Here is a 6,380-nt window from a genome sequence, read left to right on the forward strand (position 1 = left end):
TAGAGAGTAAGCAAGAAAATTTTTGGACGGACCGCTTCAGCTGGTTCAAATCAAAAGTAACCCATATTTCTTTTAATTTCAACCCAAAACATTGGAGTGATACATTCTCCAGCTTTAGATATGTCTAATCGATAATCAGGAATCAACTTCAATGATTCGGAAATAGAGTGAGAAAAAAAAACATGAAAAAAAAATAAGGAACAATGCCAAGAAAACGCCGACAAAGACGATGGGAATGAAAAAAAAAAGCGCTGTTGTATTTCCTTCCGGTAGCTGTCGGCCATGTGGACTTTCTCTCAGCGAGCCAGAGAAAAGTTACGATTTGCTACTAAATACGAGCTGTCAGAAAGGATTCTCATCTATTCCCCCCTTTTGTTTTATCTTTGTTCTTTCAAGCTGGTTTTTTTCCCCTCTTATTCTCGTATTTTTCGATTGGAGTTCCTGATTTATTTTTTTGAAGAGAAAAACGATTACTTGTCACATTCTTTCAAAGATTTCCATGTTTTTGATTGCTTAGAGTATTGTATCTTGCTTTTTAAGGATTTTCCACTTCTTCGGCTGAATGAAAACTTCGATTTTACACACCTTACCGCAACAACAAAGTTGAAATGTATAAAATACAAAAAATAAAAGGATTTCCCCAAAATTTGTGCGTTTTTACTAAAACTTATCTGACATAAACCGGTGGTTGCTAAATAAAAGTATTGCCAATTCAACTGCAGATTGTCTGAGAGTATAATTTTGCCTGGGTCTAATGAACTCATCGGTAATTCTTCATATTAAAAGAATACAGAAGTTTGGAAAATGAAATTTCGGCTTCTAACTTGCCCTTGTTATCCCGCCGCTGCTCAAAATAACACGATCCCTCTATACATAATCTACCTAACTTCCAATCAGGGCCTTATTTTAACAAATCTAAATGGCACGTTTAGGTCAAAAAATTTCAGAAATGTTCAGGTATCCTGTCTCAACATGTGAATATGATGTGAAGATAAAAAAAATTGAACGAACATACACAATAAATAAAAAAAAGTATTAAGAAATTAGTATAAAAGAAATGAATATGATAAAATTTTAGAATAGAATGATAAGAAATAGAATTTTAATTGACGATAAGAAATAGAATTTTAATTGATGATAAGAAATAGAATTTTAGAATAGAATGATAAGAAATAGAATTTTAGAATAGAATGATAAGAAATAGAATTTTAGAATAGAATGATAAGAAATAGAATTTTAATTGATGATAAGAAATAGAATTTTAGAATAGAATGATAAGAAATAGAATTTTAATTGATGATAAGAAATAGAATTTTAATTGATAAGAAAGAAATAATGTTGCGGTTTCTTTGTTTCTCATCGGATTCTTTAAATGAATGCAGGCAAATATGACAGAAATACGATATATATATAAATCATCGGATTTTTGAGTTATTTCGATTACATATTTCGGAAAACGCAGACAGAAAGGTGGTCAACTCCTTGTTGATTTTGACTCACAATTTGACGGGTGTCTACACTATAAATGCTAAATCTGTGTACTGAGATATATCTTTCTTACGCTTTTTGTTTTTAGCTATCGTGCCGACTTATATTCGAACCGTAGGACAGATAGATCTCCTCTGAATGGAGTTAGCTCAAAATTTGATAAAACAAATTCTACACATTTAGTGTAAAAACGGCACACCAAATTTCATCCGACCATCTCAAAGAATTGTTTATTATCTTTGTCACAAACAGGCAGGCAAACATTTTTCAAGAATGTGATTTTCGAAATCTGAAATCTCTAAATCGTAATGATTCATCAAAATCTCGAGTTCGAATTTTTCACATATATATATATATATATATATATATATATATATATATATTGTACTACGTACACTATAAAGTAAAAGACAGAAAAGCCTTGTTCCATCTTCCATTACCACAACACCCCCTGATAGGAGACCATCTGTTTCACCATTTGAAGTTAAAGTGCTGTAGTTACAAAGTATGAAAAGTTAACTTCATTTGAGGAAACCAAGGCAAGAGCCTTCCATTAAAGAGTATGGCGAGCATTTGAAACAAGACACCATCCTCTGAAATAAACTTCGGAAAATTTAGCGTGTTAATTTCTCCTCTGACATTGCAAACCATGAAAAGGGGTGAGCACCAGGGTGGTAGGAAAAAGTGATGGGGATGAGGAAAAGGTGTTCAAAGGAGCCGTCAAAAGATATCTTTCCCCTTGACGATGTCAAAGGAAAGCGTTTGCGCTATAGAAGATCAAAGCTGGAGTTCGAAGCAGATGATCCAAGACTTTTCTTACAGAGAGCTCTTTTTCATCTAGGTGCGGGGATGAATTCTAAATTAGGGAAGTTCTCAGATAATCGCCGTCTTTCTGAGACCTGAGGTTTAGATACTTGTTTCGAAGCAAAGATTTATGGGTAGATTATTATTCGTGTGGTTTGGCCGTTCGTGGCTCACTGCAGAATTTCTTTCAGTATTTTAAGAAATGCACATGGATTTGTTGAATCCAAAAATTTAAATTATATTTCATTACACAGAAAGTACATTAAACTTTGTAAATTTAAATTTTGATTTAAATTAGACATAGCTGATATTTGCTACGGTACCACAAATGATATATTGAATCTCATTAAGCTACTTTTAAACTGAAATGCCATATGACATGCAAGTTAAGTTTTGTACAGCTAGGAATTTCCCAAATCCAACGCATTGAAATATAGAATATAATAGTACATACGGTGCGTTTTTGAATATATTAAAATCTTTATTATAAAAGGTAAAGAAAACAATAATTTTTATTTATTAAGCTTTCGAAGTAGACAGTTTTCATTTTTTTTTACTATTTTATTATCATTTCAAAATATCAACTAGTGATAATAAGTTCAACTAGTTTTGCTATACAAAATCCCATATTTCTCGTATTTCAGGATGTTGGACATCCAATACTAGATCAAATGCAGACAAGTGCAAAATGTATAAGGTCTAGTATGAAATCTAATATGAAATTTCTATTCCTTCAAATCATTTGTCTCAAAACGTGACCTCACAATTCAGTAGTAAAAAAAAGACCCCCCCCCGCAAAATTACGGTTTTTATTTATTTTTCTTATTTTGTTTCTTATGAAAGGACTGAACTATGCTCTATCTATATCTTATTCCGATAGTGAATTATTAACGTATGCATGCTGGTGGCATGTATACATACAATGATATAAACATTACTTACATACAATGCTTGTGGTTTTTATACTCAATGATATAAAACAGTGAATTCTAAAAAAATAAAAACAACGAATTACTTATATTTTGTTAACTGCAAGATTTGCAGAGTACCATATTCATATAAAATTCCAAATATCCGTTTTTCTTTAACACTTTCAACGCTACCGACGAGATATCTCGTTTTCCAGATACTTCCAATTACAGGTTTCTGTGGGTAAAAATTCGTCTCTTATGCCAGTTTAGATAGGTTGAACTTTCTAATACATATCTGAAGAATACCCTTACTATTTTTATTTATCTTTTTGTATAAGAAATGTCCACTACCGGAAAAATTAATATTTGTCTTTTCATTGAATCAGTAGCGTTGAAAGTGTTAAAATATCCTATAAAAATTATGCTTTCAGGCTTCATGCATGTATTCTTAATTCTTAGATAATATGCAATACAAAAAAGTGTTTTAAATTCCACTTCTATTTTTAGTTTATAGATAAATACAACTTAATAATCATTTGCTTGAGTATAGCTGTTTGTCACATTAATTTGAAAATATATTTCATTGATGGTAAAAATATATATTTTTCGAAATATAATATAACCAATTTATATTTCCAACAGCATCAACGAAAAATCAATATATAGTAAAAAGGGATTTTAGAATATTACACTCGATCAAATGATATATATTCATGATTTATACTTCCGAAAAATATAAAACACCTCTAATAATGTATACTGAAAACTAAAAATAAATTCGCTTTTGTGCATTACTCATAAAGATTATTTCTGATATTCAGCCCGCCTATGAAAAACAAGGGCCGTAAAATAAAACATGACGCACAAAACACGTATACCTCTCAATGGGAAATCCTTTTTCATATTTTTTTTTAGCCCTCGATCTTAGTTTTATGATCCGATGGAGAAACGACCGGCTCGTAAAATTAAATATACTTTAGGAGACCTTATTTTTCAACGGAAGGGTTGTGGGCGGGGGTGGCATGAGGAAGTTGTGCCCTAGTCGGCAGAACTTCCCAAACTTTGGTTAAGTCCCTTTATAGAGCGCGCTTGCAGAGCATAAAACTTTTTCTTTTTTTGCATACTGTCTCTAATGAAGGCTGCATTTAGTCAAAAGAAGCGGTTTTGATTTGTTCTTGCAGAGCTCCTTTTTATGCCTCCTCCAGACGATTTGGGATTTGAAAGTGTTTTTGGATGAATATTAAAATACTTGGTATGGAGAAGCATACATAACATTTCTTTACAAAGTGCCATCAAGTAGCTTAAGGGTACCGAACATTGTTTAACAGCTTCCATCAAAAGTAACATTAAAGCATGTTCAATCGACATAACACATTATTTTGTATACAGCCGTGTTTTATACCCATGATAAGATATCTTATTCCATTTCCTTCAATCACTTTCTTTTTTTTTAAATATATTTCTCGGCGCAGTTTGAAATGCAATAACAATAAAATATAAAGCCTTTTCAAAATTATTATTAAGCCATAAAAAAATATTTATTGCGTTATATGGCCTAATTCCACATTTATTGCATTAGTATCATGAGCATTTTATAATATCTTTGCCATATATTTCAAAAAAAAAAAATGCATGAGTTTTTATTTAGTGCTTGAAGTTTCATTTTATTTAGCTCGCTAAGAACTTTAAAGGTTTTCGAAGAATATTGAAAATATGTATTTACAATCTCATTATCGTCTGCAGCTAAGGATTATCAGGTAGCAGTGGCCTTTCCTGACAGCACCCTTCATTACCAACTAAATGAGCATGTATCTGCTTAATTAGAGTGATTAAACAAGAGATTCCATACTATCAAAAATTTTTGAATATAATATTAAATATGATGAAAAATTGTCTTATTCTCTTCAATAAATCATAATTTCAATGTAATAAAATGTTTCGTTCATTCGTTTCTTCCGTTGGAAATTTTAGAATGACAAAACATTATTGATAGATGTGTGTTGTTAGCCAACGAAATTTGTTGATAAGTATTTTATTTTGCATTAAAAATATTGTATCTAAGAAATATTTCCAGAAAATACACTTTCATGCATACTTTTTAAAGAACTATTGTTACAGAACAAGTGCATATACCAACAAAACATTTAATCAAAAACTAATGTTCTTAAGCTCTCTTAAAGTAAATGGCAAAACACGTTTTTACATTAAAAAAATTTATTCGGCAAAATTTTCTCAAAAAAATTCTAGGTAAAATTTCTTAAATATTTTTGTTTTTGTTCAAAAAATTTTCAATTGTAATATGTGGGTTCACTCTACACGAAACATTCTTTGACCTAAAAAACCAAATTTGGAACACATATAAGTTGGGAAGTGAAGATATGCGCCACGAAATTTTAATTAGAACTATAAGTAATTAAAAATTGGGCTAGAAATATCGAAAAATAAAACTTTTTAAACTATTTAAAAACTTTAAAACTATTTTCGATGAAAAATTCTTATATATAGTTCCTAACCGAATGACAAGGAAAATGCAACTCTTACATGTTTATAAAATCATAAAAAAACATATCATAAAAAATTTACACTAAACGTTAAACATTTGTAATATATATATATATATATATATATATATATATATATATAGTAGGTCAATCAAAAATTAAAGTGTGAAACTTATTATAACTATAACTATCATCCTTAAACTAATACGTTATACAGAAGAAACTTCAATATACAAAGGAAATTTTCGACCCTATATTTGATGAAGAAATCTGTGATTTTATTGTACACTGGAGCTGTTCGAACACAGAAGAAATGATTTTGGAAATATCGTTTGAAATTTGATATAACTATCTTGTTTCATTAGGAATGATAGAAGAAATGATATTTATTTTCTTGTCGGCAATGAATGTATTCATTGAAATTGAATGATATATAAAGGAGAAATATAAGTAACATTCTATTTTTTGACTTATATAATAATTAAACTATGCCTATAACCTTCACGCAAGTGCAAGCAATAAGTAAGCAAAGTTTTATCGCAATCGAATGGACAGTACAGTAGAGCATAAATATGAACATTCATTCATTTTTATATATTAGATTATTATAAAACAAATCTGAAAAATTTCGTTGGCTGAAAGAAAGCCCAGTGACGGTTTTCTTTCAGTGCACTAT

This window comes from Argiope bruennichi, chromosome 9, assembly GCF_947563725.1.
Source record: "Argiope bruennichi chromosome 9, qqArgBrue1.1, whole genome shotgun sequence".
NCBI classification, from domain to species: Eukaryota; Metazoa; Arthropoda; class Arachnida; order Araneae; family Araneidae; genus Argiope; species Argiope bruennichi.